Here is a 26,893-nt window from a genome sequence, read left to right as displayed (position 1 = left end):
TAGCAACATATCTTTAGTAATCATAATTTATACAGTAATGCCTTACTTCTGTGGACATAAAAAGTATTTATTTTCATTCTGTAGGTTGAGGCAGAGTCATAATAATTAAGCTTAATGATCACATAGTATGTTTCTGAAGTTACAAAAGTAGGAAGAAGAAAAATATTTGGAAATTAAAACTGAGGATAATTCATAAATACAAGTCACAAGTAGACAGTTGAGTCAACTGCCCATCCCCCCAAATTCCTCTGTAAAGTGAACCTTGGGGGAAAAAAGGTGGTTGAGGACACTGAGGAATGATGCTGAATACTACAAGGTGTCAAAGACTTTGACTTGCTAGACACTGATTTAAAAGGGGGCACATCCACCTCCATCAGATGTTCTGTGTCAGAAAGTCACTATTCATGCTTCAAAGGGCAGCAGACATTCTATTCACAGAGAATGCTCTGACTCTGAGAAGGCTATACTTTTGACCTAGAGAAATAGAGGAATAGAAAGAGAGCTCTAATAAGACACTTTCAGATTTTATTATTTTTTACCTTCTGAATTTCTTTCCGTCTTTACAAAGCTTTGTCAGATTGGTCATCAGTACAGTAAATGTCTCTTTTCCATGGGTGAATTTATTCACTCATCACTTAGCACATAACCAGAACGCTTATATGCTTACCCATGTTTCAGGCTCTGGATACTTGTTTACTCCCAATGATTTATACTCTTGCTACGCTTTGGCTTTTTATTTTCTTTTTATTTCAATTTTCATTACTCTTGACAGATCAGTCATTTTAAAAATTTCAATTTTGTGTCTTTTCTTTTCAGAAATATTCAGTAATTCTATTTCTTACTACAGCTTGGCCTCTGAAGCCAGGTGTCTGGGATGTGCTTCAAAATAATTTGGGCTTGGGGAGAAATGGGTGGATATCAATATACAGTCCACTTATGGTGGCTTATTAGACCATCTTTCTATTATTTAAAATAGAGTTTATTTTTCTGTAAAAAAATTAAAACACTGAGTTGATTTTATTAAACCCTGCTGTAACTAGAATAATTTTTTTTTAAACAATATAGGATTAGTAGAGTTAAGGTGTGGAAAATGACAATTGAGTGGAAATGTGAAAAAGTGAGTTTGGAGCAAAAATGCAAAAAGCATACTACATTACTTTGTGAAGAGGAACTTGTGTCATTTCCTATTGTAAATAGTGCTGCTATGGATATTGGGGTGCATGTATCTTTTTGATACAGTTTATGACTTCTGGATATATACCCAGGAGTGAGATTGCTGCATCATATGGTAGCTCTATTTTTAGTTTTTTAAGGAACCTCCATACTGTTTTCCATAGTGGCTGCACCAATTTACATTACTAGTAAGAGTGTACAAGGGTTCTCTTTCCTCCACACCCTCTCCAGCATGTATTATTTGCAGACTTTTTGATGATAATCATCTGACCAGTGTGAGGTGATACCTTATTCTAGTTTTGATTTGCATTTCTCTAATAATTAGCTATGTTAAGCATCTTTCCATGTGCTTCTTGACCATCTGTATATCTTCTTTGGAGAAATATCTATTCAGGTCTTCTGCCGATTTTTTGATTGAGTTGTTTGGTTTTTTGGTATTGAGTGTATGAGCTGTCCGTATTTTTTGGATATTAATTCCTTGTAAGTCACATCTTTTGCAATTATTTTCTTCCATTCCATAGGTTATCTTTTCGTTTTGTTGATGGTTTCCTTTGCTGTGTGAAAACTTTTAAGTTTGATTAGGTCCCATTTGTTTAGTTTTGATTTTATTTCTTTTGCCATGGGAGATAGATCTAAGAAGATATTGCTATGCTTTATGTCCCAGAATGTTTTGCCTGTGTTCTCATCTAGGAGTTTTATGGTGTCATGTCTTATATTTAGATATTTAAATCATTTTGAGTTCATCTTTGTATATGGTGTAAGGGAGTGTTCCAATGTCACTGATTTACATGTAGCAGTCCAGCTTTCCCAACACTACTTGTTGAAGAGACTTTTTCTCTATTGTATAGTCTTATCTCCTTTGTCATAGATTAATTGAATGTAGGTATGTGGGTTTATTTCTGGGCTCTCTTGTTCTGTTCCATTGATCTATATGTCTGCTTTTGTGCCAATACCACACTGTTTTGAATACTGTAGCTTTGTGGTATTGTCTTAAGTCTGGAATACTTATGCCTCCAGCTCTGTTTGAAATGTTTTTTACTTGGCAATATATTGTTGCCAGCATCACAGATAAAAAGATGTGTTCAAAAAGAAAACCTTTCCCTGTATCCCTACTTAAAAAATGACCCCATCATCAGAATCCTATAGAGAAACTGACCTTTTTCAAAGAAAGAGTTTATATATCTTGTGCTAAGTAAAAATAAAATGTGTTCAGCGGGCTTCCCTGGTGGCGCAGTGGTTGAGAGTCTGCCTGCCGATGCAGGGCACACGGGTTTGTGCCCCGGTTCGGGAAGATTCCACATGCCGCGGAGCGGCTGGGTCCGTGAGCCATGGCTGCTGAGCCCGCGGACATCCGGAGCCTGTGCTCCGCGACGGGGGAGGCCACAACAGTAAAAGGCCCGCATAACGCGCAAAAAAAAAAAAAAAAAAAAAAAGTGTTTAGCTTTTTGCCGCTAACATGTTCAGCACTTACACCTTTATGTTTATTTGATACCTGGGAAAATGTGACTTCACCTTCAATCCAAAATGTATTTTGGATTTATACTTATTTAGTTTCCTTTTAAAATGTCTAAATAATACAGTGTAAAAGAATATTTATATACTTAAATGCCAAAATGTGTTTTATGTAGCATAACTTCTCTTTGAGGAGCTGGGTATCATAATTTCTCTTTGAGGAGCTGGGTTGGAAATAAGACCTTAAAAGTGTTTGGTTCTTTACAGTTTTCTTTACAATAAGCTTTGGAGTAACAGGAAAAAGACAGTGATAATAATAATATTCTCAGTTCTCAAATATGCTTAATGGAGGCCAAAATGCTCCTAAATATCAATTAATGGAAGGCTCTTTTGAATTCAGTGAAGATGTCAGAATTCCATTGCTCTTTCATCCAGCAGTGAACAGTGGAGACTTTTCTCCGTCTCTCAGATTCAGATCATGTATTATTAGATTCTGCAAATTGCCATGAAGAAATGGTGGCAGTAATACCAAATCTGAAACTAGAGATATGTGTTATGTCTTGTACAAGTGTCCTGTACCAAGTATTTTTCAACATATATGCTCTCTATTTGATCTGATCATCTTTTTTCTCTTTCTGTTTTTCTTCTTAAAGCTCATGTGTGTGTATATACATATGTGTATGTGTATGTATATACACATACATATACACAAATGGATACTATATGAAAACAGTGTGTTCTCACTGTGTTTGAGGATATAGTTAACTAGACTAAGCGGACTTCTTAAAAGAATGGGCATAATATATTGACCCTCTTGTCAAGGGGAAGTCTGGTGTTATTAATATGGAAAATTTTCTTTCCAAATGAGGTATAGCATGTTGAATGATACCACAAGATCTACAAACACTTTTGAAACATATTGTAAAGGACTAGGGTATATTTGTGTTCCAAGGGCTGAGCTAGGAACTGCATGCTAGTTTCTGAGGATTTCTGTGAGCCTTTTTCATCTTGCCCTTGGCTGACTCAATTCTGTAGCTAGGGAGGTGTGGGGCAGTTATTTGGACTAGAGAGCCTTTGGAGAGTCCCCACCATTAAAATAGTCTCCACTGGCTTAACTCATGAATAAAATCATACATTCCAAAAGCAAAGAGGCAAAAAAGAAAATATAAACATTTTTCCCTTACACTTGCTTATAATGGGGTTTATTCTTAGTAAGGGGAATTTGTGAAAAAAAATTTTCTTTTGAAATGGAATAGAATAAATAGAACTTTACTGCACCTGGGGATGAATGTGCTTTGAATGCATTTCAAATGTGTTTTGCATATGCTTAAGCCTAATATGTTAGCTTTTCTTTGGCAGAAGAGTATTCTGCTATGCCCTTTCTTGCCCATTCGACCTAGCAATTCATCAATTGATATCCCCATTTACTGATCAATCACAATTTACTGAAAACCCCCTGTAGACCACATTTGCAATACAGGGAGATGCTATCCAAGGACAAGAATTCTCTTGCATTATGCTCAATTTACTACCATCTAGAGTTGCAATGAGAAACAGAGAAAAAGTGTTTTCAAATCCTGCAGCTATCCTTTAGTGCAAGAATAACAGAATGGTAAATAATTTACTTTGGGTCACCTGTGTGATTCACATTGAAAATCCCAAATCTATGGACAGATATGTTTCGTGAGATTAAAATGTTCAAAAGTGTCTCTTTTAGCCTTGCATTTTATTTGTCTGATCTGTGTTCTTTTTTTGTGCAATAAACTGATAAATATTCTAGCCAGGGTTTTTATTAATTCTTTTTGCTTTCCTTTTGTGGCTTTTGACTGACATCTATTCGCTTCAAGGGTGATTTTCCTGTTGGCAAGAGGCAGAAGAGGCACACCAAGCATCACCTTCAGGAACAAGCAATTTAAGTACTATAATGAGATGGGTCTTTTCAGAGTCTATAATTGGTGACAAGGTATGGCAGCTTCATATCAGACAAAGATGTACAACACAGAGCTTATTAATGAGGATGGAGCGTCATACTCAAGAAAGCTTCCTGTGACTATGAGACAGGAGAATATAACAGATAGTGTAGGTTGTTACTAAGTCCAATATCTCCAATTTGCATCATAAAACCTTTGTGTAAGCCAATTCAAGCTAATCCAGGATGGGATATTTTTCCCCTCTAGAAATCACTAGGGTAGCCAGCAATCCATCACTTTGGATCCCAGCCCTCACAGACAACAGCAATAATCATCTAAACTTGCAGATATGCTCAATTTAATTGGGTTAGTTTAGTAACCTTCCTTGTATTAGAGCCAACTTGCAAAGAGATGTAATATTTTCACAGTTATGAAGACATAGCAGCTGGCCATAGTAAGATTTGATTGTGGATCAAGAAATCAGATTTTCATCAAGTTAAGAACTCTTCATGGAAATATATATGGAATAAATAATAAAGTAAAATGATTAACAAGGAGACTTACAAAGATATTGGCAAGGCCTAGGAAAACTGCCTTACCGACAATGCTGAAATCTGTTACTTAGCTTACTCTGGTGGTTTTTAACTTATATTTTGGAGAAAACACATTAATTTTAAATAAAACAAAAAGATTAAAAAGTAGATATTGAAATAATATATTATTTTAAGATTTAGAAGCTCTATGAAACTTCAAGATGTTCACATTATTTTGTAAATATTAATCCATTAAGCTTTATACAATTTTCTAGGAAGGTAGCAGTATCTTCCTTTTTAATATTCTTAAACACTTAACAAGTTAATAACTTTGATGCAGTCAAATACAATTTTAAGGAAAGTCGTAAAGAGAATCCATATTCTGGGTTCTTGGTGCTTTGTTCTAACTGAGAAATGATACTTTTTATTTTGAGAACAATAGAAAACAAGTACCTTTTCTTAATTGTAACCTGGGACCTATTTCAATGAGGCAAGTGACCAAAATGCTGAAGAGTAAAACACTGTACAGTCTCTTCACCATCTGCAGCATATTACCAAATTCCCTTGATGAACTGTTTATAGTGTAATTACAAAGAAAAATAAGGTGAAAATAAAACAGAATGAAAGGTAAAGGATTGTCTAACTTAAAATGCCCCTTTCCTAGTTACCAAGCATTCATTTGTAGAGAAAGGGGACTTCATTTCAACATGCACTGCTTAAGGGGGGGCGGTGTCTTTCTGTTTATAATTAGAGACTGTTTATTCTATTAAGTTGTAGGATTCCCCCTCAGATTGTCACTCTATGATAATGTTTCTAGGGAGTTCATGAATTTTCCAAGTAATTGAAATACTTCTTGAAGTCCAGATTTTGCCTTCATTGATTATAAGCTGGAAATCATAGCTCAATAAAACTTTTAGAAGCATTTAAAATTATAATTTTAAATGGATGAAAATACCCAGGACCACATTTTAAACTAGCAGTGATTGCATGGGTATTATTACTAATGCATTGCATATGACAAGTTATGAGAAGCGAGAAGCATTTCCTTCTGTGCATCAGGATTAAAGAGAAAGAATCCCAAGGGTCAGAGACTGGCTTCTCCTGTTTGGTCAGGGACAAGTCAGGGATAATAAATTAGAATTATAGATTCTAGGGAGGTTGGAAAGACCTACCCCGTTTCACTCCTTCTAACCAAGCTTTGATCTTACCCTCAGGATTCAGTGTGTGTGTGTGTGTGTGTGTGTGTGTGTGTGCGCACGCGCGCGCACGTGCACATGCATGTGTGCCTGTTTCTGTGTCTGTCTTTTGGTTCTAACCAAGGCACTGCTCAAAAAACTGGAATAAGTCCACTTCCTGCCTGACTCAGCATTTACAAAGTGAGGAAGTCAAAGGGAGAGAGAGGATTCATTTTATTCATTAAGACTCTCCAATGTCTTAGGTGATACATTAACAGTAAGTGCTGTCAGATGTAATATGACATAGAAATTTGTAATTTAGTGAGTCTATTTGTGTACTAAATTTATATTTCATATTATCTTTTGTGCTCGTTTCCCACTTTTTTTCTTTTCTGGGTAAGTGAATATATAACTGAGTTTTAAAGACTGAATTTTCAATTTGTGGGTCCTTCTTTTTCAGTCCACTCTCCCCAGAAACAGCTTTGTATGCAACCAGATATGTAGAAGCAAAGAATGTTGAGTAGAGTGTGGGCTTTGATATTAGACAGTTTTGAGGTCAAGCATAGATAATTCCCTTCTTAGTATTAGAACCACAGACAAGCCTTGGCCTCTCTGAGCTTTGCTTTTCTCATTTATGAGCAAAAGTAATACTGTCCACTTTGTAGGACTGGCTTCGTGTCTAGAAATAATATATGTAAAGTGTTCATCTTAGAAACTAGCATTTAATGGATACACAGTGGTTATTATTGCTGTTATCATTTCTACTGTTGTTATATGAGCAAGAAGGTCTCTGGGGAAAGGATAATTGTTTGGGTGAGGACTTGTGTGGGATCATATGATAGAGTCTCTTTCAAATTCTTGCTCTTGTGACAAACTGCATCTGTGCCTTTTCTCCAAGTGAATCATTCACATCCAGCCTGGCCACCTGCTTATAACCTCACCTCTCTTTCACTTTCACTAAGTGTTCAGTAATAAAAATAAGATGACAGTTTGCCACTTCCAAGTGTGGTGACTCAGCCCTCAGGGTTGTTTGTGAAGTGACTTACCTTTCCCTCATTTTGTGCAGTAGAACATTGAAGTAAGGGTGTTAGGTGGTATAAGCTGTTTTTTTTTTCCTTATCCTGAAACTTAAAAAAAGAAGTTATTTTTCTATGTATCTTACCTTTTCTGTGAAGTAGTGTTTTGTTCACAAAAAAATTAAAAGGGAACTAGACAAGTATCTGTAAGTTATTATTAACATCAAAATTCAAATATATTTCTGTGCAATGAATAATTAAATATCTATTGATACTAATCCAGGACTATTGTAGATGTAGATTTTATAACGGGTATAACAATAGTTAAAATTATTTCAGTAATGAAACGTAATAGAAACATGAGGAATTTGTGTGTAAGAAGAGGATACTTTTAAAAGAGTCTAGTGTTAAGGGAAAGAAAAGGCTAGGAAGCTAACCAAGAATGCCAAAAATGATTGTTTTCAGTTAGATGAAAATATCTTATATGTCCTTTAAAATGAATGAAGACATATTTTATCCTGTTATTTTTTTGACAGGTGTCGTTTTACCAGGGCAAGTGTTGGAATATCTTAGTTACTTTTAGAAAGTAACAGCCGCTAATAATTTCTAAAGTTTAAAACTGGTGACCACAGTCATCAGGTGTTGAGCTGATACTTTCATAATTGTCGGCGATTTATTCTTCCTATCCCTATAAGTGAGCATTTTTGCAGAGAGTCCAGCATCACACTGTCACTGACTGAAAATAATTTGAAATTGGAGTTGGTAAAACCTACCTATCTGTGAAGCTATCCTACTTGTTCATCTCTCAAGAGAAAAAGGAAGCTAATCTTAATCCAACATTTACATTTTGACTCTTGCCATTTTTTTCTTCTTTCAGGCAACTTATTTTCTCTGAGTAATTCTCTAAGTTTTACATCTGTGCATGATCCTCCAGTGTTGTATACCTTATTTTAGTAGTTCCTGGTCCTTTGTTTCTAGAAAACTAGAGAGTGCTCCCCTTTGTCTATGAGAAGATGAAAAAATTATATAATAAACTGTCCACTTTGCTTCACAGTTTATTCCTTCTTCAAGTTAATGTCCTCTCCTTTTGTGCTTTTTCTTATGAGCAATGAGTAAATGTAGAAAATAATGTGTTCTGCGTCTCATTCTCTTAAAGGGTTTAAACATTGCTGACCATGAAGGAGGTGGCAGGTAAACTCCCAGAGAAAGAGAGTAGCTGACAGCTCTTTGGTGGCAATAGCAAGCAAATGTGTTGTCTTGATTTGTAAAGGGTTTTAATGTCATCAATAGTAATTCAGCAAAGAGAGAGTTGTAAAATGCAGCTCAAAATGTAGCAAATTGCATCATTGTCAATGCTTTAGAATTTTAAAATATCTGCAGCAGATGGTAGAGTGCTAGGAGCAATGTCTTGCTTTAGTGTCTAGGAAAAGTTTATGTCATCATAAACCCTAGCATGATTGTGGCTTCTTTGGCCTGCTGAAAAAAAGTTGTTATTTATTTTCCTTCAAATAATAATTTGCTTTTAAAAATATTTAACAGAGTATCAAGAAATCAGGATTTCTTAGAGAAATGGTTCACTTTCCAAAGATATAAAAGAATATTATATAGTATCCTCAGAAGTAGGGAAATGTTTTGAAACAACTTAACAGGGTTTTTTTCTCAACAGAAAAATTCTGTGTTATATATTGTCCAGTCTAGTTTTAAATGTCCTGAATAAGGAGGTACTTTTACTAAAAAAAAAAAAAAGTTCCAGTGCTGTACAAACTCATCAAATTTTAGTTCTGGAAGCTTCTTTAAATATTAGGTATTCCACTATTTACAAATGGTGGAACTGGAACCCCTCAGGATTTATCTAAGAACATATACCTGGAATTAGGCCACCAGGTATCTCTTCTTTCCTTCAACTTAGATTTTTGTTTTGCATTTTTTTTTTTTTTTTTTTTTTTTTTTTTGCGGTATGCGGGCCTCTCACTGTTGTGGCCTGCTCCGCGGCATGTGGGATCCTCCCGGACCGGGGCACGAACCCGTGTCCCCTGCATCAGCAGGCGGACTCTCAACCACTGCGCCACCGGGAAAGCCCCGTGTTTTGCATTTTTTTAATGTACTAAATTGTAAAAAAATTAATAATCTAATTGATATTTGTGGCAAGTACAAAAACTTCCTAAATTGAAATTGGTAATTGTGCAATAATTGTAGCTTTCTAGCCTTCAATCTGCTGGAACCTTGAAGAAACTGAGCAATGGGTTGCCTTATTTTTTAGAATCACGCAAAAATCAAAATGAAGAATAGAATAAAATAACCTATTTTTTAGAAGGAGCACATATGACAAAAATATTTAAAATTAGGAAATTTTTCACTGGCAAATATTATACAGAAAGGGCCTTGGGTTCTGTATCGTGGTGGCTACTAGGATCACCTCTGAAGCCAGTCTATCTGGGTTGGACTCTCAACTCTGCCACTTAATGCTTTGTGATTTAAGCATGTTTCTCAATCTCTCTGTGCCATGGTTTTCTCCTCTGTAAAATGGAGCTACTTATTCCAAGGTGTTGTTGTAAGGATTGAATGAGTTAATAATATAAAACACTTTACATAGTGTCTGGAAATCAGCACGCTTATAACAAATTCAAGTGCTCTTATTATTATATATTAAACTTCACACATTACAGAGTGAACTTTTTGTCAGGAAGACAGTGGCTGAGATAAGCAGAAACGTGTAAGTAGTTATCGGGAAAACTAACTAGTGCCAAAGAATTAGGTGAAAGTTTCCCAAAGCATATTACTGGAGAGGTGCTCCAAAAATCATTTTCTACTTTGTCTGTTACATGGAAGTATCCCCAACACAGACAGAGTAAACTATATTCTGTTTCCCTCTTAACCTGTACTTTAGTTCCCTCCAAACTTTTGTACCCTAGTTTCATTCTCTTTATCTGGCTATTTTTTTTTTCCTTAAAATTAAGTATGCCGGGGACACTATGATTCCAACTGAGGCTACTGAGAAAAGATGCTCAGATAAGGATAAAATAAGGACAGCCACCCTACTGGCTTTTCTATCTTGTGCTCAGCTTCCCTTGATAATGCTCAAGAGGGAAAAGGTAACCATGGAAGATGAGAGAGGAGCATATTTATCCTTCCCCATAGCATCACAGAAATCTAAGATAGAGTCAACTTTAGTTATTTCTCGCAGTTCAGCCTGACTTCTGGTACCAAGGGACCAGATCAATCTTTTCACTAACTAGTTGTTGCATCTCACCCCCATCCCCCATCAGTCTCTTCCTGAAGGCCACACACCCTGTGTGGTTCTGTTCATAAAAAGCTAAAGAATAAAGTAAACAAAGAAACAGTCAAAACAAAGGCAGAACATGTTGCTAGGCATGCTAATGGAGTATTTCCAGAAATCTTTTTTTCTGAGCCTCAATACTTGTTGCCTTAGGCACCAGGCTGTGGAGATTCTTTTCTTTTGATATAACATTTTGACTTTCATTTATACTCTCTTCAGTTATATGTAAAGTTAGTTGTCAGGATCTAGCATTCCTTAGTCTTTACCCAGTGCATGTTAGTTTATGATCAAGGACAAAGGCATTGATGCCGCTGGTTGATGTTCCTGCCATGTAACTGTCACCACTGACATTCACCTTTCTGATAGTCACCCTTGAAAAACAGTATATCATTTCTGAGGGTCATCTCCTTTCACAGATTCAGACCTTGACATATATGGAAAAAAAGCCAATTTTTTTCCCACTATCTTTGTCCGTCAATTCAACATAGCTCTCCAACCACAAGATACGAAAGAAATCTGTTAGAACGTGACTCATTTTTACAAGCATTCACAAATGCTGCATATCAAATTAGGACTCAGAAAAAATTAGGAAGGTCACCCAAATAAGAGACAGGTATAATATACTTCCCCTATAAACTGAGTAAATTTTGTCACTAAGTATCATTATCCGTGTCATTTCCTGTGCCAGAGAAAAATACCAAAGACACAGCTTTTTCCAGTGACGTTGCATCCTTTGTTGATGCTCAGATATTCTCCTGTCCTAGAGAGTGCCGCTGATTCATTCCATTCCTATGTGTGAAAAAATTGGGGTTCTTTTTGACATCATCTTTATAACTCAAATGTAGATTGGTACCTTGGATTGTCAATTTCTACATTCTTTGTTGATACACAGTAAATATTGCTTGTATATTTTCCTTTGGAATGAATACATCACAAACATGCAGTATATGTGAAATGTCGGAGGTTCTCAATAAATAAGTAGATTTCCTGTTGGGAGATTGGTAAGATAGCAAAGGTCTTATAACACAAAAATATGTGTTAATGGAATGATCACCTGCAAAATTAGTCCCTAATTTTGATATCTCTTTCCGATTCATCATTTCCTTATTGACTACATTTAACTGACTTTCAGAAAACAGTGCAAGACAAAGGCAGGACAAAGGTATTGTTATATGAACCTGAATCTTATAAAAGATGCTAGATTTTGTGAAATCACTGTGCCTTGGAATAATCTTACATTGCCTTCCTCCTTTGAAACTGAGCTCTGATTTTTTTTTTCAGACACCTACACAAATCCTTATCTCCAGAGGGGATTCTAATCAGACTGTCCAAGTGTCTGGCATCTCCTTTTTAACTATTGTTGAACCAGAATGAGCCTTTGATTTAAGTTATATCTTCAATAGAAGAGAATGATTTCTGTCCTAGGCTTTGAGAGGAATAGAGTTTTCCCTTTCACATGTTCTTATTCTCTCTTTTTATGGAATTCAATAAATAATCCTCAAATACCTTTGGAAACCACCCTGCAACTATAAGGGAGACAGCCTTTGGTTAAGACCTGGGATATGGAAGGCAGGTTGAGAGACCAAAAAAACATGTGTTCTTGATAGTGTCTTTGAACACCTGTCATATGGTAGCTGGAGCACACTCTAGCTCCAGTTGTGTATGCTAATAAATTTCCTTGCAGTTAATATATTTTTGAGTTGGGAATACCAAATATTTCAAGCAAAAACACCATAATTGAAAGTTATAGGAAGAATTATTAGAATCATAATCAAAGACACTTGCAGATGGGCACATGGAAGAATTAGACCGTTTACCAATTGCAAAAAAGAAAATGTCCAAGGACAGGATATTTTATGCGTTCCAAAAGAGAATATTTGGATATCAGAAACTGAAGAGAGGCTTGGGGAAACTTGATGAATCACTAAAGTATTTTTTTCAAGTTTATCTCTATAGCAGGCCATATCAGAGAAATATGAAGGTGTTCTAACTGCCTTAAATAGTTTCACCGGAAAAATCTGCTTCCTTCCAAAAAGAAACTCCTTGTTTATTCTAAAATTAGTTTATATTATCCATGAATATTGACTTATTAATAATTGATAGATTAAATTATTTTAAAATATATGTTTTCACCTTTCAGTATAAGTTTCTAAATTATTGTTAATTATTTGAAGTGGATTGACTTTTAGTTGTTTTTTTCCCCTAACAATTAACATCATATGCAAAACATTTTTTGCATGTAGTCAATCATGATCTACTCTTTCCAGTTTTAGATAGGAATGAAATTGTAAATGGAATTACTAAGTATTTCTCTTTCAAAATAAGTAAAGCACTATTATGCCATAAATTAATGCATGTGATGAGCCAATTCACATATTTTACAATATGACATGATTCTAATGTCGTAGCAGCTATAACATGGCTAGCTTACAAAATGATTCAAATTATGGCCAAGAACCAGTGTTTAAAAAGTACTTCCTTCTCTGAGTACAGGTTTTCTTCCAAATATTTTTTTTCCCTTAACATTATAATCAATCATAAACAAGTCTAAGGGAGCAACATTTGTTAGACACTGGAGAGTCAAGGAAATATGACACATGATCCTTCCCCTCAAAAAGATTTTTCTAGTTGTATGGAAGAAACTGTATGTATTAAAGTGAATAGAGCTATGGGCAAAAGCAGTGCTGGAGATGAAAAGCACTATGGTCCTTGAGAGGAGGTTGTGGTACCTGTGGATCTGGCTGAGTACTCCCCAAACACCAGAGAGATGATAATCTTGAGATTACATGCTTGCTATTCAACGTGTGTCCATGGACCATAGGACAACGTCACCTAGGAGCTTGTTAGAAATGCCAACACCTAGACCCTGCCTTGGATCTACTGAATCGCAGTCTCCATTAACAAAATTCCCCGGGTGATTTATATGCACAGTGAAATTTAAGAAACATATATAGGGTATGATGAAAAGAAATATTTTAATCCTTTTTCCAATTTTTTTTTCCTGAATTGGCTATCTATGAGAATTTAATGCCAACCTTAATATATTCACAGATTTCTTATTCACTTTGCAAGCAACATTTGAAGTAATATTAATGTTTCACGTGCAGGACAACTCTGCAAGATGGGCACTCCGCAACTACTGTGTAGGTGTGGGAGGGCTTCCATACAGAGCTCTCATTCCCAGAGATCATCCATGGATTTCCTCTTTGTTATCTCCAGATTGACTGCAGGAATGTATGGGGAAGGAGAAGGAGCACTTGACAGGAGACCTGATTTCTGTTCTCCGTTTGAGTACTAATTAGCAGCATAATCTCAATCATATAATTATTCCAAAAATTAATATTTTCTTATCTATAAAAGGATATTGAATGATCACCGTGTTTTCTTTCAACTCTGAATTTTAATAATTCTCTTTCAGATGATCATACATTAGAAGTTAAAAGGAATAAACCTAACACTACTTAGCCGTCTGTGCAATTTTTTTAGAGAAAAGCATGATGAAGAATTGGTATTGTGTGTGGCGTATATATGAAAGCAGATTGTTCTTGGGTTAAAAACAAGAAGATGCTGAGCTTCCTCAGTGCCTTGTTGTTATTTAAAGGAACTTTTTGCGTACTTTAAAACACAAAACAGATTTTTCACCTTCAACAGCCAACATTGAGATATTGTACATATTTCTTATATAAGCTAAACATTGTTGGTATGACTCATAAAGAAGAATACGAATATACTCAACCTTGCCCTACGTGCTTATTTTCTTATTTCCCTCTTCGACCTAATTTCCTCAAACTTTCTTTTATTATTTAGAGGGTTTTTTTGTTTTTTTTTTTTTTTTTGAAGACCAGTAGTTTCTTATCAAATGCTTTGCCTTCAAAAATTCATAAAGTAGATGATTGTTGAATGTCTCTTGGGATCAAGGCAATGCTGATATCCATGGGACATCCAAAGAAATAAAACAAGTCCATGGTGTTAACACTTACGAGTAACTGAATGGTGTAATTAAGGTTATAAATAAGATTCTCCACATCCTTGCCGACATTTGTTATTTGTGTTCTTTTTGATAGTAGCCATTCTGACAGGTGTGAGGTGATATCTCATTGTGGTTTGATTTGCATTTCTGTGATGATTAGAGATGTTGAGCATTTTTTCATGGGCCTGTTGGCCATCTCTGTGTCTTTGGAAAAATATCTATCCAGGTCTTTGGCTCATTTTTTAATCAGGTTGTTTGTTTTTTTGATGTTGAGTTATATGAGCTGCTTATGTATTTTGGATATTAACCCCTTAATCAGTCATATTATTTGCAAATATTTTCTCCCATTCTGTAGGCTGCCTTTTTGTTTTGTTGATGGTGTCCTTTGCTGTGTAATAGATTTTAAGTTTAATTAGGTCCCATTTGTTTATTTTTGCTTTTATTTCCTTTGCTTTAGGAGACAGATCCCCCCAAAAATATGGCTATGATATATGTCAGAGTGTTATGCCTATGTTTTCTTCTAGGAGTTTTATGGTTTCCAGTCTTACATTTAGGCCTTTAATATGGGAAATTTTTTCTCAAGTATTTTTAACCCAGGGTTGGTTGAATCCGTGAATTCAGAACCTACAGATAAGGAGGGCTGACTGTATACATTCTTCTCACCTTCTTTCCTGTTTTGCTAGCTGGATGTGATGGACTACAAGACTCTAGTGCTTGGGTTGGCAAACTGTGGTCCATAGACCAGATCTGCCATGCTGCCTGTTGTGTACAGAGTTTTATTGGAATGCAGCCACGCCCATTCATTTACATATTGTTTGTGGCTGCTTTGTGCTATAATAGTGGAGTTTAATTGTAACAGAGAGCTATGGCATGCAAAGCCTAAAATATTTACTGTGTGGCCCTTTACAGAAAAACTTTATCAACCCCTGCCCTAGGAGACAGCAACGTCAAAATATTGAAGGAACATGGGTCCCCAAAGCACTGAGAAGAGAGCTGCCACCAACGTGAACCCAAACTTCCTGAACTATTATATGAGCCCGGGCGGGAAAAGAAAAAAAAAAAAAACCTGCTATATTTGATATATTAAATTTCAGAGTTTATTTGTAACATCAGTTTATTGTATCTTTGTTAGTACATCCATTTTCAGATGAAAAAAAAAGTAAGTCAGAGAAGTTAAATCATTTAGCCACAAATACTTCAGTAAATGAAAAAGACAGGATTTGAATGCAGGTCTGGGTGACGCTAAAATCTGTGCTCTTTATAAATTCAGAATGTTAATCTTTGGTTGCTGAGTTCACAAGTGATTTTTATTTTCTTCTTTGCATTCTCATATATGTTTTTCTAATAGCTTTATTGAGATACATTCATATACCAACAAATTCTCCCTTCTAAAGTATACAGTTCAGTGATTTTTCGTATATTCACAGGGTTGTACACCATCACCGATATCTAATTTTAGAACATTGTCAGCACTCCAAAACAAATCAGATTACCAGTGACTTCCTAATCCCTACTCCTCCTATCACCTGGGAACTTTTGATACTAATCCCCGATCCTATTCAAAGTGGAACAATGATGAATTTACCTCTTCTGGACATTTTATATAAATGGAATCGTACAATATATGGTCTTTTGTGACTGGTTTAACTTAGTATAACATTTTCAAAATTCATCCATGACATAGCATATATCAGTATTTCCTTCATTTTTATTGATGGATAATATTCCATTGTATGGATATATCACATTTTTATCCATTAATCAGTTGGGTGGTTTCCACTTTTTAGTTTAAGAATAATGTTGCTATGAACATTTGTGTATGAGTTTTTGTGTAAACATATATTTTTATTTCTCTTGGGTATATAAGTAGGAGTAGAATTGCCTGATTACATGGTAACTCAATGTTTAACATTTTAAACAACTGCCAAACTGTTTTTCAAAGTGGCTGCACCATTTTATGATCTCACCAGCAATGTATGAAGATTCCAGTTTCTTCACATCCTTACTAAAACTTGTTTTTGCTTGTCTTTTTTTTACTTTAGCTATCCTTATAGGTGTATAGTGGTATCTCAATTGTGGTTTGATCTGAGTTTCCCTGATAACTAGCATTTGCTTATTGGCCACTTGACTATCTTCTTTGGAGACATGTCTATTCAAATTCATTGCTTACTTTAAATTTTAGTTATTTGTCTTTTTATTGTTGAGTTGTAAGTGTTCTTTATATATTCTGGATATAAGTCCTTTATCAGATAGATCCATGATTTAAAAATATTTTCTCAGATTCTGTGGGCGTTTTTGTGTTGTTTTGTTTTTTTTCTCTTTTTGGTGGTATCCTTTGAAGCACAAAAGTTTTTAATTTTGATGAACTCTATTTTTTTTTTGTCACTTGTACTTCTGGTGTCATTCAAGAAACCATTGGCTAATACAAGATCATGAAGATTTATACCTATGCTTTCTTATAAAGTTTTATAGTTTTAGCTCTTACGTTTAAGCCTACTATAAATTTTAACTTAATTTTTTTCTATGGCGTGATATAGTTGTCCACCTTTACTCTTTTTTTTTTAAATAGATCTTTATTGGAGTATAATTGCTTCACAATACCGTGTTAGTTTCTGTTGTACAACAAAGTGAATCAGCCATATGCATACACATATCCCCATATCCCCTCCCTCTTGAGCCTCTCTCCCTCCCTCCCTATCCCACATCTCTAGGTCATCACAAAGCAGCGAGCTGATCTCCCTGTGCAATGCTGCTGCTTCCCACTAGCTAACTGTTTTACCTTCAGTAGTGTATATATGTTGATGCTACTCTCACTTCACTCCCGCTTCCCCCTCCCCCTGCCCTGTGTCCTTAAGTCCACTCTCTATGTCTATGTCTTTATTCCTGCCCTGCCACTAGGTTCATCACTACCATTTTTTTTTTTTTTTAGATTCCATATATATATGTTAGCCGACAGTATTTGTTTTCTCTTTCTGACTTCACTCTGTATAACAGACCCTAGGTCCATCCACCTCACTACCAATAACTCAATTTCATTTCTTTTTATGGCTGAGTAATATTCCATTGTATATATGTACCATATTTTATTTATCCATTCATCTGCTGATGGACATTTAGGTTGGATCCATGTCCTGGCTATTGTAAATAGTGCTGCAGTGAACATTGTGGTACATGTCTCTTTTTGAATTATGCTTTTCTCAGGGTATATGCCCAGTAGTGGGATTGCTGAGTCATATGGTAGTTCTATTTTTAGTTTTTTAAGGAACCTCCATACTGTTTTCCATAGTGGTTGTATCAATTTACATTCCCACCAACAGTGCAGGAGGGTTCCTTTTTCACCACTCCCTTTCCAGCATTTATTGTTTCTGGATTTTTTGATAATGGCCATTCTGACCGGTGTGAGGTGATATCTCATTGTAGTTTTGATTTGCAATTCTCTAATAATTAGTGATGTTGAGCATCTTTTCATGTGTTTGTTGGCCATCTGTATGTCTTCTTTGGTGAAATGTCTATTTAGGTCTTCTGCCCATTTTTTAATTGAATTGTTTATTTTTTTGATATTGAGCTCGATGAACTGTATATTTTGGAGATTAATCCTTTGTTGTTTCATTTGCAAATATTTTCTCCCATTCTGAGGGTTGTCTTTTCATCTTGTTTATGGTTTCCTTTGCTGTGCGAAAGCTTTGAAGTTTAATTAGGTCCCATTTGTTTATTTTTGTTTTTATTTCTGTTACTCTAGGGGGTGGGTCAAAAAAGATCTTGTGGTGGTTTATGTCAAAGAGTGTTTTTCCTATGTTTTCCTCTAAGAGTTTTATAGTGTCTGGTCTTACATTTAGGTCTTTAATCCATTTGGAGTTTATTTTTGTGTATGGTGTTACGTAGTGTTTTAATTTCATTCTTTTACCTGTAGCTGTCCAGTTTTCCCAGCACCACTTATTGAAGAGGCTGTCTTTTCTCCATTGTACATTCTTGCCTTCTTTGTCATAAATTAGGTGACTATGTGTGCGTGGGTTTATCTCTGCGCTTTCTATTCTGTGGCATTGACCTATATTTCTGGTTTTGTGCCAGTACCATACTGTATCTATTACTGTAGGTTTGTAGTATAGTTTGAAGTTGGGGAGCCTGATTCCTTCAGCTCCGTTTTTCTTTCTCAAGATTGCTTTGGCTGTTCGGGGTCTTTTGTGTTTCCATACAAATTGTAAAATTTTTTGTTCTAATTCTGTGAAGAATGCCACTGGTAGATTGATAGGGATGGCATTGAATCTGTAGATTGCTTTGGGTAGGATAGGCATTTTCATAATATTGATTCTTCCAATCCAAGAGCATGGTATATTTCTCCATCTGTTTATGTCATCTTTGATTTCTTTCATCAGTGTTTCAGTTTTCTGAGTACAAGTCTTTCGCCTCCTTAGGTAGTTTTATTCCTAGGTATTTTATTCTTTTTGTTACAATGGTAAATGGGATTGTTTCCTTAATCTCTCTTTCTGATTTTTTGTTGTTAGTGTGTAGGAATACCAGAGATTTCTGTGCATTAATTTTGTATCCTGCAGCCTTACCAAATTCATTGGTTAGTTCTAGTAGATTTCTGGTGGCATCTTTAGGATTTTCTATCTATAGTATCATGTCATCTGCAAACAGTGACAGTTTTACTTCTTCTTTTCCAATTTGGATTCCTTTTATTTCTTTTTCTTCTCTGATTGCCATGGCTAGGACTTCCGAAACTATGTTGAATAAGAGTGGTGAGAGTGGACATCCTTGTCTTGTTCCTCATCTTAGTGGAGATGCTTTCAGTTTTTCACCAATGAGTATGATGTTTACTGTGGGTTTGTCATATATGGCCTTTATTATGTTTAGGTAGGTTCCCTCTATGCCCCATTTTCTGGGGAGCTTTTATCATAAATGGGTGTTGAATTTTGTCAAAAGCTTTTTCTGCATCTATTGAGATACTCCTATGGTTTTTATTCCTTAATTTGTTAATATGGTGTGTCACATTGATTGACTTGCATATATTGAAGAATCCTTGCATCCCTGTGATAAATCCCACTTGATCATGGTGTATGATCCTGTTAATATGTTGTTGGATTCTGTTTGCTAGTATTTTGTTGAGGATTTTTGCATCTATGTTCATTAGTGATATTAGTCTATAATTTTCTTTTTTTGTGATATCTTTTTCTGGTTTTGGTATCAGGGTGATGGTGACTTTGTAGAATGAATTTGGGAGTGTTCCTCCTTCTGCAGTTTTTCGGAAGAGTTTGAGAAGGATTGGTGTTAGCTCTTCTCTAATTGTTTGATAGAAGTCGCCTGTGAAGCCATCTGGTCCTGGAGTTTTGTTTGTTGGAAGATTTTAAATTATAGTTCCAATTTCATTACTTGTGATAGGTCTGTTTATATTTTCTAATTCTTCCTGGTTCAGTCTTGGAAAATTGTACCTTTCCAAGAATTTGTCCATTTCTTCATGGTTGTTCATTTTATTGGCATACAGTTGTTTGTAGTAGTCTCTTATAATCCTTTGTATTTCTGCAGTGTCAGTTGTGATTTCTCCTTTTTCATTTCTAATTTTATTGTTTTGGGTCCTCTCCCTTTTTTTCTTGATGAGTCTGGCTAAGGGTTTATTAATTTTCTTTATCTTCTCAAAGAATCAGCTTTTAGTTTTATTGTCTTTGCTATTGTTTTCTTCATTTCTATTTCATTTATTTCTGCTCTGATCTTTATGATTTCTTTCCTTGTACTGACTTTGGGTTTTCTTTTTTCTTATTTCTCTAGTTGATTTAGGTGTAGGGTTAAGTTGTTTATTTGAGATTTTTCTTGTTTCTTGAGGCGAGATTGAATTGCTATAAACTTCCCTCTTAGAACTGCTTTTTCCACGTCCCATAGGTTTTGGGTCGTCGTGTTCTCATTGTCATTTGTTTCTATGTATTTTTTAATTTCTTCTTTGATTTCTTCAGTGATCTCTTGCTTATTTAGTAATGCACTGTGTAGCCTCCATGTATTTGTGGTTTTTACAGTTTTTTTCCTGTAACTGATTTCCAATCTCATAGCATTGTGGTCAGAAAAGATGCTTGATATGATTTCAGTTTTCTTAAATTTTCTGAGGCATGATTTGTGACCCAAGATGTGATCTCTCCTGGAGAATGTTCCACGTGCACTTGAGAAGAGAGTGTATTCTGCCACTTTCGGGTGGAATGTTCTATAAATATCAATTAAATCTATCTGGTCTATTGTGTCATTTAAAGTTTGTGTTTCCTTAATTATTTTCTGTTCGGATGACCTCTCCATTAGTGTAAGTGGGGTGTTAAAGTCCCCTATTGTTATTGTGTTACTGTTGATTTCCCCTTTCGTGGTTGTTAGCATTTGCTTTATGTATTGAGGTGCTCCTCTGTTGGGTGCATAAACGTTTATAATTGTTATATCTTCTTCTTGGATTGCTCCCTTGATCATTATGTAGTGTCCTTCCTTATCTCTTGTAACAGTCTTTATTTTAAAGTCTATTTTATCTGATATGAGTATTGCTACTCCAGCTTTCTTTTGCTTTCCAATTTCATGGAATATCTTTTTCCATTCCTTCACTTTCAGTCTGTATGTGTCCCTAGGTCTGAAGTGGGTCTCTTGTAGACAGCATATATATGGGTCTTGTTTTTGTATCCTTTCAACCAGTCTGTGTCTTTTGGTTGGGGCATTTAATTCATTTACATTCACGGTTATTATCAATACATGTGTTCCTATTACCATTTTCTTAATTGTTTTGGTTTTGCTTTTTGTGGGTCTTTTTCTTCTCTTGTGTTTCCTGCCTAGAGAAGTTTCTTTAGCATTTGTTGTAAATCTGGTTTGGTGGTGCTGAATTCTCTTAGCCTTTCCTTGTCTGAAAAGCTTTTCATTTCTCCATTGCATCTGAATGAAATCCTCGCAGGGTAGAGTAATCTTGGTTGTAGCTTTTCCTCTTTTATCACTTTAAGTATATCCTGCCTCTCCTTTCTGGCCTGCAGAGTTACCACTGAAAAATCAGCTCGTAACCTTATGGGGATTCCTTTGTATGTTTTTTTTTTTTTTTCCCTTGCTGCTTTCAGTATCATCTGAATGAAATCCTCGCAGGGTAGAGTAATCTTGGTTGTAGCTTTTCCTCTTTTATCACTTTAAGTATATCCTGCCTCTCCTTTCTGGCCTGCAGAGTTACCACTGAAAAATCAGCTCGTAACCTTATGGGGATTCCTTTGTATGTTTTTTTTTTTTTTTTCCCTTGCTGCTTTCAGTATTTTTTTTTTGAATTTAATTTTTGTTAGTTTGATTAATATGTGTCTTGGTATGTTTCTCCTAGGGTTTATCCTGTATGGGACTCTCTTTGCCTCCTGGATTTGGGTGACTATTTCCTTTCCCATGTTAGAGAAGTTTTCCACTATAATCTCTTCAAACATTTTCTCAGACCCTTTCTTTTTCTCTTCTTCTTCTGGGACCCCTATAGTTCGAATGTTGGTCTGTTTAGTGTTGTCCCAGAGTTCTCTGAGATGGTCTTCAATTCTTTTCCTGAATTCTTTTTCAGGTAGATTGCCTATTTCCTTTTCATTTATTTGGTCTTGTAGGTTTTCACCTTGCTCCTTCCTCTGTGATATATTTTTTTGCTGTCTCATTTTTTTTTTTTGTTTCCTTTTTTTTTATGAGTGGGATTGTGTTCCTGTCTTACTGGTTGTTTGGCCTGAGGCTTACAACACTGCAGTTTGTAGGCTCTTTGGTAGAGCTGGGTCTTGGTGCTGAGGTGAGGACCTCCGTGAGACCTCACTCTGATGAATACTCCCTGGGGTCTGAGGTTCTCTGTTAGTCCAGTTGTTAGGGCTCGGAGCTCTCACCGCAGGAGCTTTGGCCTGACCCCCGGCTCATGAACTAAGATCCTGCAAGTCATGCGAGGCCTCAAAAAATAAATAAATAAATGAAAAGGAGAACAGTAACAAAGTAAAAAATAAAGTTAGAGTAGGAAACTAACAGTTATGTTAGAAAAAAATATAAAAATAAAAATGTAGATGAAACAGCAACTGGAAGGTAAAACAGAACCACAGTAGTAAAAAGAGGACAAGAAAAAAAAAAAAGGTGGAAAAAGCCTTGGCTTGGAGGGTGGGCCCTAAGCAGGGGTGAGGTTTAGGTGGTGGGTGGGGCCTATGCTTAGGACGCACAGGGCTGGAAAAGGCCTGGGTGGGTGGTGGTGAGGCTTAGTCTCAACAGAACAGAAGGGACCCAGGTGTGCCTCCTGCCTCTAGTCTCAGAGGATGGGGGCCCCCACCTGGGAGCTCAGCAGGCTCCCAGAGCCCAAGTGGGAGGGGCAACCGCCCTCCACTCCTCTCCTGCTTCTCCTGTTCTGGAGGTCTGCTGCTCCCACCTGCCTCTCCTGATCTCCCCAGCCTCCCTCCTATGTCCCCAGGGCTGACGCAGCCTGGAGGGGGCTTTAGGGGGCAGGGGACCAGCCTGGGAGATCATCAGGCTTCCTGTGCCCAAGTGGGCAGGGTAACCTCCCTTTGCTCCTTTCCAGCTCCTCTGGTCCTGGAGGACCCCTCCTGCCTGCCTCTCCTCTCCTGGCCTCCCTTCTATGCCCCCAGGACCAACCCAGCCCGGAGGGGACCTCTGAGGACGTAGGACCCAGCCTGAGAGCCAGGCAGACTTCCCCAGCCAATTGGCCAGGGGAAACGCTAGGCCTACTCCCCCCCATCCGAGCACCTGAGGGTCCCTCCAGGTGTGGGAACCTCTCCCCTCTCTCAGCCACCCCTCAGTGGCGCCCGTCCTGTCCGGCCTCCACTTCTCCTCCCCTCCTCAGTCACCCCACGTCCTACCTCTTCACTTAGGGTTTCTTCCCTTTTCCTTGGACATCAGGGTTCCCCACCAGCATCCAGCAGGTGCCCTAGTTTTAGGGAGACGCGAACTCTGTGCCTTCCCACACCGCCATCTTGACTCTGCCATCCCCACCTTTACTTTTTTGTATGTGGATGTTCAGTTGTCCCAGTACCATTTGTTGAAAAGATATCATGCGTTTTTCAACTTTTAATTAACATGCATTAATTTTATGATTGAAAACACTAAATGTGATAAAAATTATACAAAACATTTTTCAAATTAAATTTAAATATATGTAGGAGGATAGTGGACTGTCACAGAAATTGAAGGCAGGAAACTGATTCAAGGAGAATTGGGAAGGCTAATCTGTCATATGCAAAATAAAACAAAGAGAAATTAGAGAGAGGAGAGACAAACCTTTGGAAGAGCATTTTCAAAGGCTGGATTTGTTTCATTTGAAGAGTAAGTTTGTGAATAATGTGGAGATAAAAGCAGTGAACATGGACTATGCTTTCAAAAAATTTGGTGATGAGAGCATCAGAGTTCAAAGGAAAAGAAAAGGTGAGAGGAAGATTCTTTCAGTGTATCTTACAATGTAGAGGAACATGTTTTTTGAAAAAATAGAAGTTATTAGTTAAGAAAAGATTGAGGATGCAGGAAAAAAGGGGGAATAATTGATTAAAAAAATAAGATGTGAGAGAAGGACATCTAATAAGACAGACTTTTGAGTAGAGCTATGGTTCATATGTGCTGAATGTGAGAAAGTAAAAGGAGAAAGGTTGAATGATAAGTTGAGAAACTGAAAAGAGTGGAAGGGAAGGTATGGGAAGAGACAGGAAGGGAAGAAGGTATGCAGCAGGAATGAGTGGGTCAAGGGTAAAAGGGGATGAGTTCTTCAATAGATAAAGAAAATCCTCTTTCCCTAACATGGCATTCTGATGTGATCATTGAGTCCAAGTTTATAAACTTGACAAGCTGTTGTTTGCTGATTCACCTGTGCACAAGGCATATAGAATGGGAGTTCATCCCAGGTATGTATTTTGCTTATATACTCTGAGACTTGATCAAAATAAAAAGATATGACTCCTCTGAAAATCAAGACATCTAGCAATCCTGAGTCCACATTGAGGAATAGCAACAATCACTGAGGGGTTCAGGTTATTTGACCCCTTTAGAGAGAGAATCTGATGCATAGTTTGCCTCAGTCCTTACCATTCCCATATAAGTGTGGGATAGTAATCAATAATTAATAAATGAAGCATAGAATTATAAGCAGAGATTATATAAGCAGAGATGATTATCTGCTTATTTATTAGCTGTTTAGTTTCACAGTTGAAAAAGAGGAGTGACATGTTTATTTAGTGAAATCTATAATGAAGAAGACTGAGTGAGGAAAGAACATTGCTAATAAACAGCCAAATCTGGCTTTATTGTGCTTAGGAATTCAAGGACATTTAACCCAACAATTATAAACCATGAATGGAAGTTGAGGGAGTTACCAAAATAAATACAAAGATGTTTTTAAATTAGCACAGTTCCACTTCTTCTCACCTCTCCTCTATGATAACGAGCAAATAATCAATGCACAAAACCCAAGATCCTCTAATTCCCAGAATGATAACTGGTACAAATGGCTACTGCATTTTCACATTTCTGAGAATCTGAGAAAATAAGTGCATTTTCATATAATATTGCTTTTGAGTGTTTGTTCCAAAGTAAGCCTGTTAAAGGTTATAGATCATATCTTTTTAAACAGTGCAGGTTATGAATGACCCTGATTTGTGTAAATTTACAACTATCATTTTAAGGCTTTTGAACAGTTCCCTAAAGCTGTTCATCTATATGAGCTTGAATAAATCATTGTTGCTTTCTCGCTGTGTTTCAAAATTTTCACTTCTGAAGTACTGCAAGGTCTTCTTTCCCATCCAGCTCTATGACAGCCTTCTAGCCACTAGATGGAATGGAATGGGACTAACCTGCTTTTTTACTATAATGCTTATGAAATTTAAAAAGCATTTGATACATTCACACACTTAAATCTGCTCAGGCACAAAGGACGTTACCCACATAGTTCCCTTTGGAAAAGTGCACACACATGAGAAATGTGTCCTACTTCTCCTTCACCCATCGTGTAGAAATAGTGTCATAAACAGAATGGAACACTCGGGGTTGGGGGAAGGGAATCGGAAAGTTGCCAGATTTCTTTTCCTTTGCTTCAGCATCACATTCTATCTTTTCTGGTGTTTTGTGGTCTAGCTCTACTATTTCTCTCCACTCTGTGGGACCACCCACATGTAGTCTGGTTTTGTCTTTTGATCTTGAATGTGTCCCTTTTTCATAATCTTCCATCTGATCAATTTGGAGGAAGTTGAGAAGAAAGGCCCTGGATGCCAGCCAACCTCATTTTCTGAGTATATCTAATTTAGAGTCTCTATAACATGGGCACATGGGAACAGGTATTCTGTATTTTCACATTGCTTTTTAGTCATTTATCCCCATCAGGAATGGATAGACCCACATTTTCCAACTAAGCTCTCCAAAAACACATAAATAGCAAGCTGTTCCTTGAATCTTTACAAAACAATATCAATAACAGCAAAGGAAGGAAGAAAACCACTCTAGCTTTAAAAAATAATGTTTTATAGAGTTTTTACTCTAGTTGATGCCAAAGATAAAGGTTAAAAAGAGAAATTTAAATACACACATACATGTACACAAGCAAGCATTTGTTTACTGCCTTCTTCTCCACCCACCATTTTCCACAGTGGGGAGGGAGGGGGAAGATCATAAAACCACAGATTCCAATAATGTCTGGTGCTTGCAGCAGCTATTACAGTGGGACTGCCCTCATTTCTGTTAAAACTTTGTGTTGTTGTGATGTTTATTTTTATGTTCATCCCAGAATGTAATTGGATACTTGAATATATTCATGTTGTTATTGAGGTTGTTTTGGGGGATGAGTGATATAATGTCACTTAATTGCTAGATTTTAAAAATAGGGTTGGAGTTGTCTATCAACTTCAAATCAGTAGATATCACTAAGATTTCAATCAGTTGGTGCTAATGGTTATGATAAATAAGGAGGAATGGTTAAGGACTTCTGAGAGGCCAGGTAGGAAATTATAGCAACATTTCACTTCACAGCATGTTGAAGGATTGAAGCATGAAAACTGCCTTACAACATGAGACTTCCTTCTAAAATAATTCACTTTGTCACAGGTGAATTCCGATATTGTAGAAATAAAACTTCAATTCTCCAAACTTCTTTCTCCCTCCCTTTTTTCTTTCTTTTTCCCTTTACTACCTTCTTCCTTTTTCCCTTTCTTACTAACTTGGATTAGTACCCACCTATCTTAGGTTGATAGGATCACTATTTAATAGAGTATTAGTAAATTAATAGAGAATCTTTACCAATACTTGTAAAATAACAGTTCAGATGTTTCTAGAATTTTAAAAGAAATCAAAGAGATTATGAAACATGCCTTCTCTTCTTTTTAAAGAGATGTTTAATCTGAAATCTAGAAGCATTTGTCATCTTCCCAAAAATGTAATGAAAACTCTTATAACTAATTTCCA

This window comes from Physeter macrocephalus, chromosome 8 (assembly GCF_002837175.3).
Source record: "Physeter macrocephalus isolate SW-GA chromosome 8, ASM283717v5, whole genome shotgun sequence".
NCBI classification, from domain to species: domain Eukaryota; kingdom Metazoa; phylum Chordata; class Mammalia; order Artiodactyla; family Physeteridae; genus Physeter; species Physeter macrocephalus.
The sequence above is the reverse complement of the archived record's forward strand: the minus strand, read 5'-3'. Positions refer to the sequence as shown.